General features: G+C 44.3%; 1 long non-coding RNA gene across 1 annotated transcript; it reads left to right on the forward strand.

Moving 5' to 3' along the window:
• Positions 1–9,442: 9,442 nt before the first annotated feature.
• LOC127006140 (uncharacterized) lies at positions 9,443–11,418 on the forward strand. The gene is made up of 3 exons (XR_007759098.1): positions 9,443–9,785; positions 10,110–10,132; positions 10,201–11,418. It is a non-coding gene; the product is annotated as an uncharacterized LOC127006140 (long non-coding RNA).
• The last annotated feature ends 215 nt before the right edge of the window (positions 11,419–11,633 follow it).

Below are 11,633 nucleotides of genomic sequence, written 5' to 3' on the forward strand. Positions count from 1 at the left end.
CACTACCACCACCGCCACCACCCCTATCACCATCACCTCCACCACAACATCAATAGCAATAACAACCTTCTCCTCTTAATTCTCTTCCTCCTCCTCTTCCTCCTCCTTTTTTTCGTTGTTCTTCATTTTTCCTCTTTTCTTCTTTTTCCTCTTTCTTTTTTTTCTTTTTTGCTTATCTTCTGCTACTTTTTCCTTCTTTATTCTCCCTTTTTATCATTTTCTTTAACTTTTTTTTATTTATTTACTCCTATTCTTCCTTCTTGATTACTCACCTTCGCACGCTTTTCCTTCTTCTTTTATTATATTTTTTAATCTCTCTCTCTCTCTCTCTCTCTCTCTCTCTCTCTCTCTCTCCCCCCCTCCCCCCTTTAAACTTCAAACGCCATCACCACCATCACCACCACCATCAACACCACCACACCACATACCGTCACTCCTTCCTCCTCCACTCCCTTAATGGTCTCTTCTCCCCCTCTTTATATTTTCGTACTACCATTCCTCCCTCTCTCTTTTTCTCTCACTCTCTCTCTTTCTCCCTTTCGGTCTCCCCCCCTTCCCTCTCCTTACACCCCATTCTCTGATTCTCTCGACTTCGTTTTTTCTTCTCATTTTCTTTCCTGTTCCTCTTTATTCCTTCTCTAATTCTCTTTTATATCTTTTTCCCTTTTTCCTGTTTTCTCACTTCTCTTTCTTATCTCCTTTTCTCTCCTTTTTCATTATCTCCTGTCTTCCTTCCGTTTCTCCATCCTTTACTGCTCTATAATATCCCTTTCTCCTTCCTTCCTTCCTTCCTTCCTTCCTTCCTCTACCTACATTTCCTTTCCTTAATTCCCTTCTCTTCCTCACCCTACATTCACTTCCTTCCCACCTTCCCTCCTTACCGTTCTTTCCCTACCTACATCCTCTCTTCCTTCCCGTCCCACCCTCCCACCCTTCCTTCCTTCCCTTCACTGTCTCCTTCCTTTCCCTTCCCACCCTTCCTCCACTCTCCTTTCCCTACCTCCCTTCCTACTCTCCCTTCCCTACCCACGTCTCCTCTCCCTCCTTCCTTCCCTTCCCACCCTTCCCACACACTCCCCCGCCCCACTCCTTTCCCCCGTCCCCCTCCCCCCCGGGCCGCCTCGTCGTAATGATTTACTGCCCCCTGGACCACCCCGGCGCCCGCTACACTGGTGGGCTTGTTAGCCGACGTCAACTTGGTCTTACGTCCCTCACGCCCCGGCCATCCAACGTTTTCGCTCACCTTCCCGCTCTCTTCGCTCACTCTCTCCCTCGCTCACCCTCTCCCTCTCCCTCCCTTCCTCCCTTCTCTCTTACCAGTCTCTTGCGCTCTCTCGTCTCTCTCCCTCCCTCTTCCTCCTCCTTCTACTTCTGCGGCTGCCAACTTCTTCTTTCCCCGGCCTCTCTTCCTTTCCTCTCTTCCTCCTCTTCTTTTTCTCCCTTCCTCCTCTTCTTTCCTCCCTTCCTGTTTATGTATTTTTTTTTCTTCTGTTGCCTTGACTTTCTACTTGTTTGTTTCTTTTTATCCTTTATTTTCTTCTTCCTTCCTTCCTGTTTCTTTAGTTATTCCGTCGTTCCTCTTCGCCTTCTTTGCTCTCGTCTTTTTTTTTACATGCTCTCTCTCTCTCTCTCTCTCTCTCTCTCTCTCTCTCTCTCTCTCTCACACACACGTCTTCTCTCGCCCTTATTTCCACTTACCTTCCTTTATCCGCCCTGCTCCGCCCCTAACGCCTTCACTCTATAAACTCTCCGCCCCTCTCCTTTCCTCCTCCTCCTCCTCCTCCTCCTCCTCCTCCTCGTTATTTTTACTGTCGTCCGCCAAAGAGACTGATCTATCTTCGTTTTCGCGTCTCTGTACCTTTTTTTATTTTCCTTTTGTTTTGTGTTGTGCTGCTGGACGACGGTAAACTGTCTATAATGTTCACGCGTTCGAACCCACCGATTGTAACGCCTTCAGCTATGGAACTCCAGCTTTTGTTCTTGCGGTTGGTATTTTCTGACGCTCTCTCTCATTAACTAATTTCAAAGTCCGAGAAAGAGATTAATCTGCTTTTAACCCGGTAGCAGCGACGGGCCAAATTTGTGGCTTTACCGTGTACCAGCGACGGGCCACATTTTTGCCATGATATAAACCCCAAAAAATAGATGATGCATAAACTGATCACAAATGCGTTGATATATATTATGAAATGGTTTGCGTGAGTGATGTTTTTTTCTCATTTTTCTCGCTTAGAGGGACCTTTAAGAAACATGATCCCTGCAGCTACCAGGTTAATGTTTTTTTTTTTTTTTACGTTCATGGTGCAGAAGCTCCGTCAGACTACAATAAAAAACTTTAACTACCTATGGAAATGCCCACGACTCCTACGAAAGCCTTGGCAAATAGGTACGCTTGGACGCCGAAATGTCTAAGAATCCGCCCCATAGTGTGTGTTCTCGTGGCTGCAAACAGGAGCCGATAATTATATATAATGAAGACAAAATGAACACTGGTGCATAATATAATTTGAGCATCTACTTTTTATGTTGTATTATAGAGGAGACGGCAGCGCGTAGGGTGTGGCTCATCTTCTACCTAATATTCATGGCATGCGAATGTGTTACGAGGTTATGTATTTGTAAACATTTAGTGCTCCGCGGGTAACGTATTAGTGGCTGAGCTAAGTGGTGGTCGTTCATGTCTCGTATAGTGAATAATTGATAATGATGTTTCAATAGTGGGTACAGTGATGTGCATGTGAGTGTGTGCATTATGAAATTACTGTGTCGTGTAGAGAGTAGAAATTGCCAACGGAAGAACTAAGAATGTTATCATGCATATCATAAAAGAGTTTCTCCTTAACAGCGGAAACGGGTGTGTTGCTGCGTCCTGGAGCCTGCATGGGATATTCTTTTATGTATGCTTATAACTCCTCCGCAACGTATTGGTGGTCATAGAAAAGACGAAGTATAAAGGTTTTCTTACGTATTGTGCAATCTTCTCAACGGCAGAAAGAAAACAGATCTATAAAATTCCCTAAACTAATATAATAATAGGAAAACTAATCTTATCAAATATGTACTGAGCAGACAAGAAAAGTGCAAAATGTAACAAATTCACCTGTCCATAAAATATACGATTCAATAAAATGTAAAACGCCGAGTAAACCTCATAAATAATGTTATATACTCAAGAAAACAAGCGTTTGCATTATATATGTAGTGAATGATGTACAAAAAGAGGTTAAACGAATATAATAAAGAAATAAAGCTAATGGACAGCGCCTCGTAAATTACTGCGACTAATCGAAGAAACCGTAAAGTGATAAAGTACATTACTACTTCCTCAAAATATGCCTTGTGGTTACGATAAGTACAGTGACGTGCGGGAGTGTTGTGGCGGATCCATGTATGATAATTGTCGTTCACGTCATCACCACCACCACCGCCACCACTGCCACAGAAAACAACAGTAACAACAACAACAACAACAATTATTACCACATATACATGCACCACCATCACCTCCTCCACCAAAGCCATCAGCAGTAACAACAAAAACAACCAAAAACATTACCATCACCACAACCATCACCACCACCGCCACCACCACATTATGGGGCGCGGCTTCCAGGAGGAATCAGGTTCAATTCCAGCTCGCCGCTACAAACAACCTGGCAATTTTTCAGTCATCGCCAAGTGGCCTAAAGGGGCTATTACACTGGGCATATTTTCCGTGGATCTTCAGTCAAACCACGATTTCAGCTAGCGTGGTTCTCATTTGTTTCTTGTTATTGCTGCTGATGATGATGGTGAGTAATACCGTCGTCCTTCGGTGAAATCTACCGTAGCTTTGGAAGATCGTGGACACGTCAGAAAACCACGCAAATATGAGAACCACGCCAGCGGAAATCGTGGTTTGACTGAAGGTCCACGGAAAATTTGCCCAGTGTAATAGCCCCTTAAGACTACCCGCATGCTGTCCTGAAGACCACCTTTCAACCTGGACCCTAGATTCTCTCTAATAAGAAGAACAGAGATGAGTTCCGGGGTGCAGCATGAGTCAAGCAAGATGGCGCCATTGTAAAACTTTGCCTGCGTCATAACAGGTTGGGGCCGACCACCAGGCCCCATCAATAAAGCCTATCAGCGCCACAAGTGAAAGTTAAAAAAAAAGTCAACATGAACACCAACAAGCGCCAACACCAGCACCACCACTTATAACAACAACAAAAACAACAGCAGCAGCAACAACAACAACAACAAAAATTCAACCACCACCATCACCACCACCACCACCACCACCACTATCACTACAAGCGTCTCCATACATGCATGCCGAGACACCGCGTGCAAAAGAGAGAGAGAGAGAGAAGATATCACCTCCGGAAAAGAGAGACACTTAAAGAGTATTTTACCAATTATCTGCGATTAGCCCGCTGCTCTCTCTCTCTCTCTCTCTCTCTCTCTCTCTCTCTCTCTCTCTCTCTCTCTCTCTCTCTCTCTCTCTCTCTCTCTCTCTCTCTCTCTCTCTCTCTCTCTCTCTCTCTCTCTCTCTCTCTCTCTCTCTCTCTCTCCATTCTCTCTCTCTCTCTCATTTCCATTCAAATTTATTGTATTCCTCCTCCCTCTCCTCCTCCTCCTCCTCCTCCTCCTCCTCCTCTTACTCTTCCTCCTCCTCCATATAGCGCGGCGTGACCAATCGTAACCTCCTTCCCAATAACATAAAATTACATGAAGGATTGGGAGCCGTCCATTAATTACCACGCTGCAAGAGAGAGAGAGAGAGAGAGAGAGAGAGAGAGAGAGAGAGAGAGAGGGTAAGGACGCTAGGATGAGAAGAGAACATGCATGGAAGGAGTTTTGTGGAGGAGTGTGAGAGAGAGAGAGAGAGAGAGAGAGAGAGAGAGAGAGATTAATAGAATGAATTGTAAAATATCCCTAAGTATTCCCTCTCCTCGTGCATTTCCTAGAAGATATATACAGTTTAGTTCAGAGTATATATTTTACTTATATACTACTTCTACTACTACTACTACTACTACTACTACTACTACTACTACTACTACTACTACTATTTCCTATTCTTCATTCGCCTGCTAACTCTCTTAATCACATCAGAACAATATTATTCATCTGGTAACGTATAATCAAGTGGCTATGTTTCCCTTCCTCTTTTTGTGTAGCCCTCGAAGCATTACGTACTTGGTTGGCCATATGCTTCCCGTGTCCTCTTTTCCGACTGTGAGGCTGCGTAGAGTTTTGATAGATACGATAGTTTTTCTTTCCTCTTCCTCTATCACCAGCCCCCATTGTTTATATACGCGGATAATAATGTAGTGAGTGTTTCGTAAAAAAGGCGCATAACTCTCATCTCTACCCTCCTCTTAAGCAAGCAAATGAGAGATTGGTTAGAATATTTCACCCCTGCGCTAAATTCTTCTTCGCATGTGTACAGTAGTTACAGTGAGTCATATGTAGAGTGTTATAGTCCCGTCTCTCCCTTCCGCTGAGCCAGGCTTCGTTAACAGGTAGAAAAAAGTGCATATCGAACGCATTCCATCCCGTCCTCATGACCTTCCTTCTGCACGGGGGAAGCGTTGTGATATGGAGCTCGTCTACCCATCCTCTCACGTCCTCCACCGAGGCCCGTTACGTTAACAGGTGGTATAGAGGCGTTTGTGAGAGTGTGTCGTTCCTTTCCGTCTCCCTTAGTCTGTATATGCACACCCATGCCTCCATAGTACCATGCATGCTCTCCCTCTCTGTGCTTGCCCTCTAAACCAGACATACAGACATACAGCGGGGCGTGTCACAGCGTTATGCTTATACTTCCTCTCGTGCTGCTAACCCTCTGGACCAGGCTACACCAACAGGTCATGAGATGATAAATAAATATAAATAAGTAGACTTATATATACAGGTAAATTGGTACAAAAGTAGATAGATAGATAGATTGATTGACTGAGTGATAGATTGACTGAGTGGTTGATAGATAGATAGACATATATTGAGTGATTGATCGGCAGGCAGATAGATATATAAATCGATAGATAGATGCATAGTGACCACCAGTGCAGTGTTACAGAATACATACTTAAAGATACATATTCCAAGTGGTTTCGTGTCTGTCCTGCCAGCTAGAGGGAGCCAGTTCTGCGCGTATATGGTGGAGATAGCACCACACAAACACACTACATGACACAGTGCCACCACCTCCACCACCACCACCTCCACCACCACCACCACCACCGCCACCACCACCACCACCACGCCAGGCTCACTCATCCAGCGCATACCTTTAATACACCTGTCACACCGGCCGGAATAGTTTTATTTGCGTCCACCCAAAAATATAAAAAAAGACTCACTTGTCAAAGCTTCCCGGTTGAAAATGTGTTAGCTTTTTTTTTATCTTTTTCGTTTTTTTTTTTTTTTAGATGGGATGGCGGTGAGGGTGGAGGGGATGATAGTGGAAGGGATGTGGTGGTGGAAGGCTGAGTGTGGAAGGGAGGGGGGTTCCGGGGGGGGGGGACAAGACAAGCAAGGGACTATGGTAAAAATGTGTCATGCTTTGTGTACAGCGAATAAACGAGGGAATGTTCGTGCGTGTGTGTGTGCTTTGTTATTTATTTATTTATTTATTTATTTTTATTTTTATGAGGCAGACCAAAGATTCAATAAAGAGATGAAGTAACAAGAAAAGCTTAGCGAAGTAATGGAAACAATCATAAAAACGCAGAATTATTTGTCTAAAGGGAATGTTAAATCCTTAGTCAAAACCGTCATGATAATTGCTTCCTTATTTTTCTTTATTCCTTCCATTTTTTTTTATCCTGCAACCAGGTGGCAAATACATGAAAGTTTAATTATTGAGCAATCTCCTTTTCTTGCTTTCTTTATACACCAGTTAGCCAAAGAGATTGTTAAGATTTGCTCACCTTCAGACGCTTAGTTTTCCAGTTTAATATCTTTTTCTTATTAACTCAAAAACAGGCAATGAAGAAACTGATGTTAAATATATAATGAAGCTTATTTTTTCTAACCTTCAAACCGTAAAAAAAAAAAGCTTGTTGTCTTCTCCTTGCACCTAAATGAAGCAAATATATTTTTCTCTTTATCTGTTCAGCCTTTTTTCTTAACATACTTGATGATGATAAGACTGGTTATGACTGGACGGAAGGATTAAAAAGTGATAGGAGAAGAGGTTGAAGGGATATGAGAGGGATGGAGGGGACGGGATCTAGGGTCTGGTGGGTGTGGGGAGGGGGGGCAGTGCGTGTATCTGTAGGGGGTGCTGGGATAAAGAGGCAGGGAGAGGTATGGGGGGCGAAATGAATGGGAGGGGGTGAGAGGTGGCAGGGTGCATAGGGGCGTAGAGGGTGTAGGGGTGTGTGGAAGGTCCGAACTTCGGAGGGTTGGTAAGAAGGGGGCGGGGTGTAGTGCCAGGTGAGTGTGGGGGGGCGGAGAGGTGGGGGGGGGCGGGGCGTGTACCTGAGGGGGCGGTGGCGGGCGCCGTGAGTGACGCCTCGGGTGCCGCGGGAGGCAGATATTGACGCCCCACTCAATTTGTGTGTATGTGCCACGGTGCCTCGGGGCTGTTCCGGGGAGGGGGGGGGGGGGCGCACACACACACACACACACACACACACACACACACACACACACACACACACACACACACACACACACACACACACACACAAGCAAACAAACGAACACAATCAACGAGTTAGTTTACATATCTGCCTATTCATATGTCTCCGTCTCCTTTTCTGTATACTTGTGCCGTAGAGAAAACGGTTCCGAGGCACAAGATAAACAGGATTAATAAACCCGCCAAGCCCTGTTCCTACCAGGGGTGGATCAAATACAATTGTATTTGTATTTGAATTGTATTTAAATACAATTTTAATGTATTTGTATTTGTATTTGTATTTTGACATCCAGAGAAAAAAGTATTTTGTATTTGTATTTTGGCACCCAGAAAAAAAGTATTCTGTATATGTATTTATATTTCGAGTCAAAACCATTTGAAGAGGATAAATACTGTTAAGGAAATAGAAAAAGAAATAATGTTAAGCCGCGTTAAGGCGGAGGAGGAAACAGATGAAGGTTGAAGGCGAAGGAGGAAAGGATTAACGTCAGATCACGGGGAAAGCGGAGTAAGGAGAACATTAAGGTTGAAGGCGGAAGAGGAAAAAAATGAAGGGTGGGGAGTAAGGAGGAAATTAACCTCAGGTCACATGGAGGAGGAGTAGGAGAGGATTTAGGGAGTTAATGAGGGATGGGTGGCTCGGAGGGAGGATCCGCCCGCAAAAATGTGTGACGTCACGGAAATGGGAGGCATAGGGGATGAGATATCTGTGAGTGAAGACGACGAGAGAGACAGTAAACCGATCTACTGCTTTAACTTGGCATATGCACTACAGCCACCTATCAAAAAGAGGTTGCATCCATTTCTTGAGCGGACTGATGTCATTGCCGCAGCTGTCATGGATGCCATGTAAGAAAATGCAAAAGGAAAACGTTTCCAAGATTGTGGACCTAATTATTTCCGAGTCAACTCAGTCGACCTTGAAGAAGAAAACATTTCAAGAGAGTGAGCCTTTCGTCTTTTCGGCTGGCATGAGTGCAACACGACCTCGTCTTTTTGCCTACATGCCTCCAGCTGGGCAAATGATGGCAAGTGCATCAACAAATGACACTACAGTGGTGAAGGCAGAACTTGATACGTACCTAGAAGAAGGTGTTTTGCCTCAATCCACTGAGGTACTGGCGTGATGCAAAAAGCTTAAAAAATTTGAAGCACTTTGCCAAGAATATTCTTGGGTGCTGTTCAACAACATGGACGCCCCGGGAAGCAAGTCACATCCACGAACATAAAAAAAAGTCCCCGCAGAGAAATTAAACAGCTGTCGTGATGATAACAGAAAAAGAGCAAAGGGCGGGAGGCGAGGGGGATGAAAGGGATGGAGGGAGATGAAGGGGAGGGAGAATGGAAAGGAAAGGGGGCTGATGAAGAAGTTTGAAAGAAATATATGTATAGAGAGCAAGGATGAAAGAAAGGGAGAAATAGAATGAAATAAAGAAGAGAAAAATAGAGGAACAGACGACTAAAGAGAAGTGGCAGCCCAATACAAATGTTAGGAAACTTTAGTGGGCCGTCCTCGTGAGTCAACACGCTCACTGGTGTTCTCCCTCAGCAGGTGTGTGAATGCAATGTACCTGAAAGACGTTATTTGGTGAACCAATTCTTACTATGTAAAATCAATCAATCAGTCAATCAGAGAAGGAAATATAATTAAAAAGAAAAACTGGAAGTAAGAAAGAAAAGGGAAAAGGATGCTGCGCCGGAAGCCGCGGCGAGGATTCCTTATGATGCTTGTGCGCGTCCCCGAGGCCCATCGGTCCTTCATCCAAGAACCGATAAACGCGGTGACCAGCGCCTTCACGGCATTTATGATTAATTTTATAATCCAGTCTGGTAGTTTTAAGAAGCGAGTTCTTGCATCCGCCCTATTCGAATCGGCGGGGCGGTGGAGCGCCAGCGAGCCCAAGGTCTCCCAGGCGAGCATGGCAGGACTGGAGGGCTCCCGGCAGGGCGCCTCGGCGTCCATCGGGACCCCGACGGAGGTGCCGGAGATCTTTCGGCTACAACGCCGGGCAGGTGGGGCTCGTTAGCCGTGGTAGGCAATCTGCCTAGGAGAGCAAACTCCGAACAACAAACCCGGGCAGGTGAGGTTCGTTAGCCGTGGTAGGCAATTCACCTAGGAGAGCAAACTCCGAACAACAAACCCGGGCAGGTGAGGTTCGTTAGTCGTGGTAGGCAATTCACCTAGGAGAGCAAACTCCGAACAATAAACCTGCAGAGCTGGCTCTCGAGAGTCAGTCAGGTAATACACACAGAGCAAGCAAATTACAACCGGGCAGGTGGCGGTCGTTAGCGTGAGCAGTTCACCTAGGAGAGCAAACTCCGATTACAAACCCGGGCAGGTGGAGGTCGTTAGCGTGGTAAGCAATTCACCTAGGAGAGCAAACTCCGAACAATAAACCCGGGCAGGTGGAGGTTCGTTAGCCGTGGTAGGCAATTCACCTGGGAGAGCAACCTGAACAATAAACCCGGGCAGGTTGGGCTCGTGAGCCGTCATAGGTAATACACCTAGGAGAGCAAACTCCGAACAATAAACCCGGGCAGGTGGAGCTCGTGAGCCGTCATAGGTAATACACCTAGGAGAGCAAACTCCGAACAATAAACCCGGGCAGGTGGAGCTCGTCAGCCGTGGTAGGCAGTCTGCCTAGGAGAGCAAACTCCGAACAATAAACCCGGGCAGGTGGAGCTCGTCAGCCGTGGTAGGCAGTCTGCCTAGGAGAGCAAACTCCGAACAATAAACCGGGGCTTGTGGTGCTCGTTAGATGTCGTAGACAATCCACGTGATGGGAACACCAAAGAAAAGGAACATAAAAAGGAACACCAGAAAAAGGAAAATATAGTAATAAAACATCAAGAAAATAAAATAAAAAACACAGATCATCCACCTTCAGGCCCTAACATCTCCAAAATTATGGGTGAGTCTTTTCTGGGGAGAAAGAGGCTCATCCAGACCAAAGAACATCAAAAAGGGATGATATAGAAAGGAACACCAAAAAAATGGGAAAAAGAGAAAAAAACTTCGCAAAAGAAAAGTAACAACAATAACAGAACAGCGTCAAGAAAAATAACATACGAAGAAACATCATCCACCATTCGGCCCCAAACTAACATCACCAAAATTATGGGTGAGTCTTTTCTGGGGAGAAAGAGGCTCACCCAGACCAAAGAACATCAAAGAGGGATGATATAGAAAAGAACACCAAAAAATAAGGGAAAAAAGAGCAAAAAAACATCGCAAAAGAAAAGTAACAACAATAACAGAACAACATCAAGAAAAGTAACATACAAAGAAACATCATCCACCATTCGGCCCCAAACTAACATCACCAAAATTATGGGTGGGTCTCTTCTGGGAGGAAAGCGGCTCACCCAGACCAACGAAGAACATCAACAAGAGGATGATATGAAAAAAAAAACATAAAAAAACACGAAGAAAAGAAATAAGAAGAAAAAGAACAGAAAAAAACATCGGAAAAGAAAAACAAGAAGAAAAACACATCAAGAGAAGAAAAATATAAGAAACATCATCCACCTTTCGGCCCCTAACTAACATCACCAAAATTATGGGTGGGTCTCTTCTGGGAGGAAAGCGGCTCACCCAGACCAATGAACATCAACAAGAGGATGATATGAAATAAAAGAACATCAAAAAAGAAAAACAACAGCAAGAAAACAAAGAAAAAGATAAAGAAAAGAAAAGGAAAAAGAAACAAAAAGAAAAAGAAAAACACCAAAATAAAATAAAACAAAAACAAAAAAATAATCCAAATAAATAAACAAATAAACAAATACAGAAAACAGTAAAATTAACGAACTAACTAACTAATTCAAACTGTCTAACTATTAAACTACCTATCTAACTACTTATCTAACTAAGGGTACTATACCAGGGTACTATTGGACTACCTATTAACTAACTAACTATCAAATCATCTAACGATCGAACATGTATTTGTCTGACTCTTTATCTATTTATCTGCATGGCTATCTATCATTATGT

The sequence above is a fragment of the Eriocheir sinensis genome, chromosome 32 (genome assembly GCF_024679095.1).
Source record: "Eriocheir sinensis breed Jianghai 21 chromosome 32, ASM2467909v1, whole genome shotgun sequence".
Classification (NCBI taxonomy): domain Eukaryota; kingdom Metazoa; phylum Arthropoda; class Malacostraca; order Decapoda; family Varunidae; genus Eriocheir; species Eriocheir sinensis.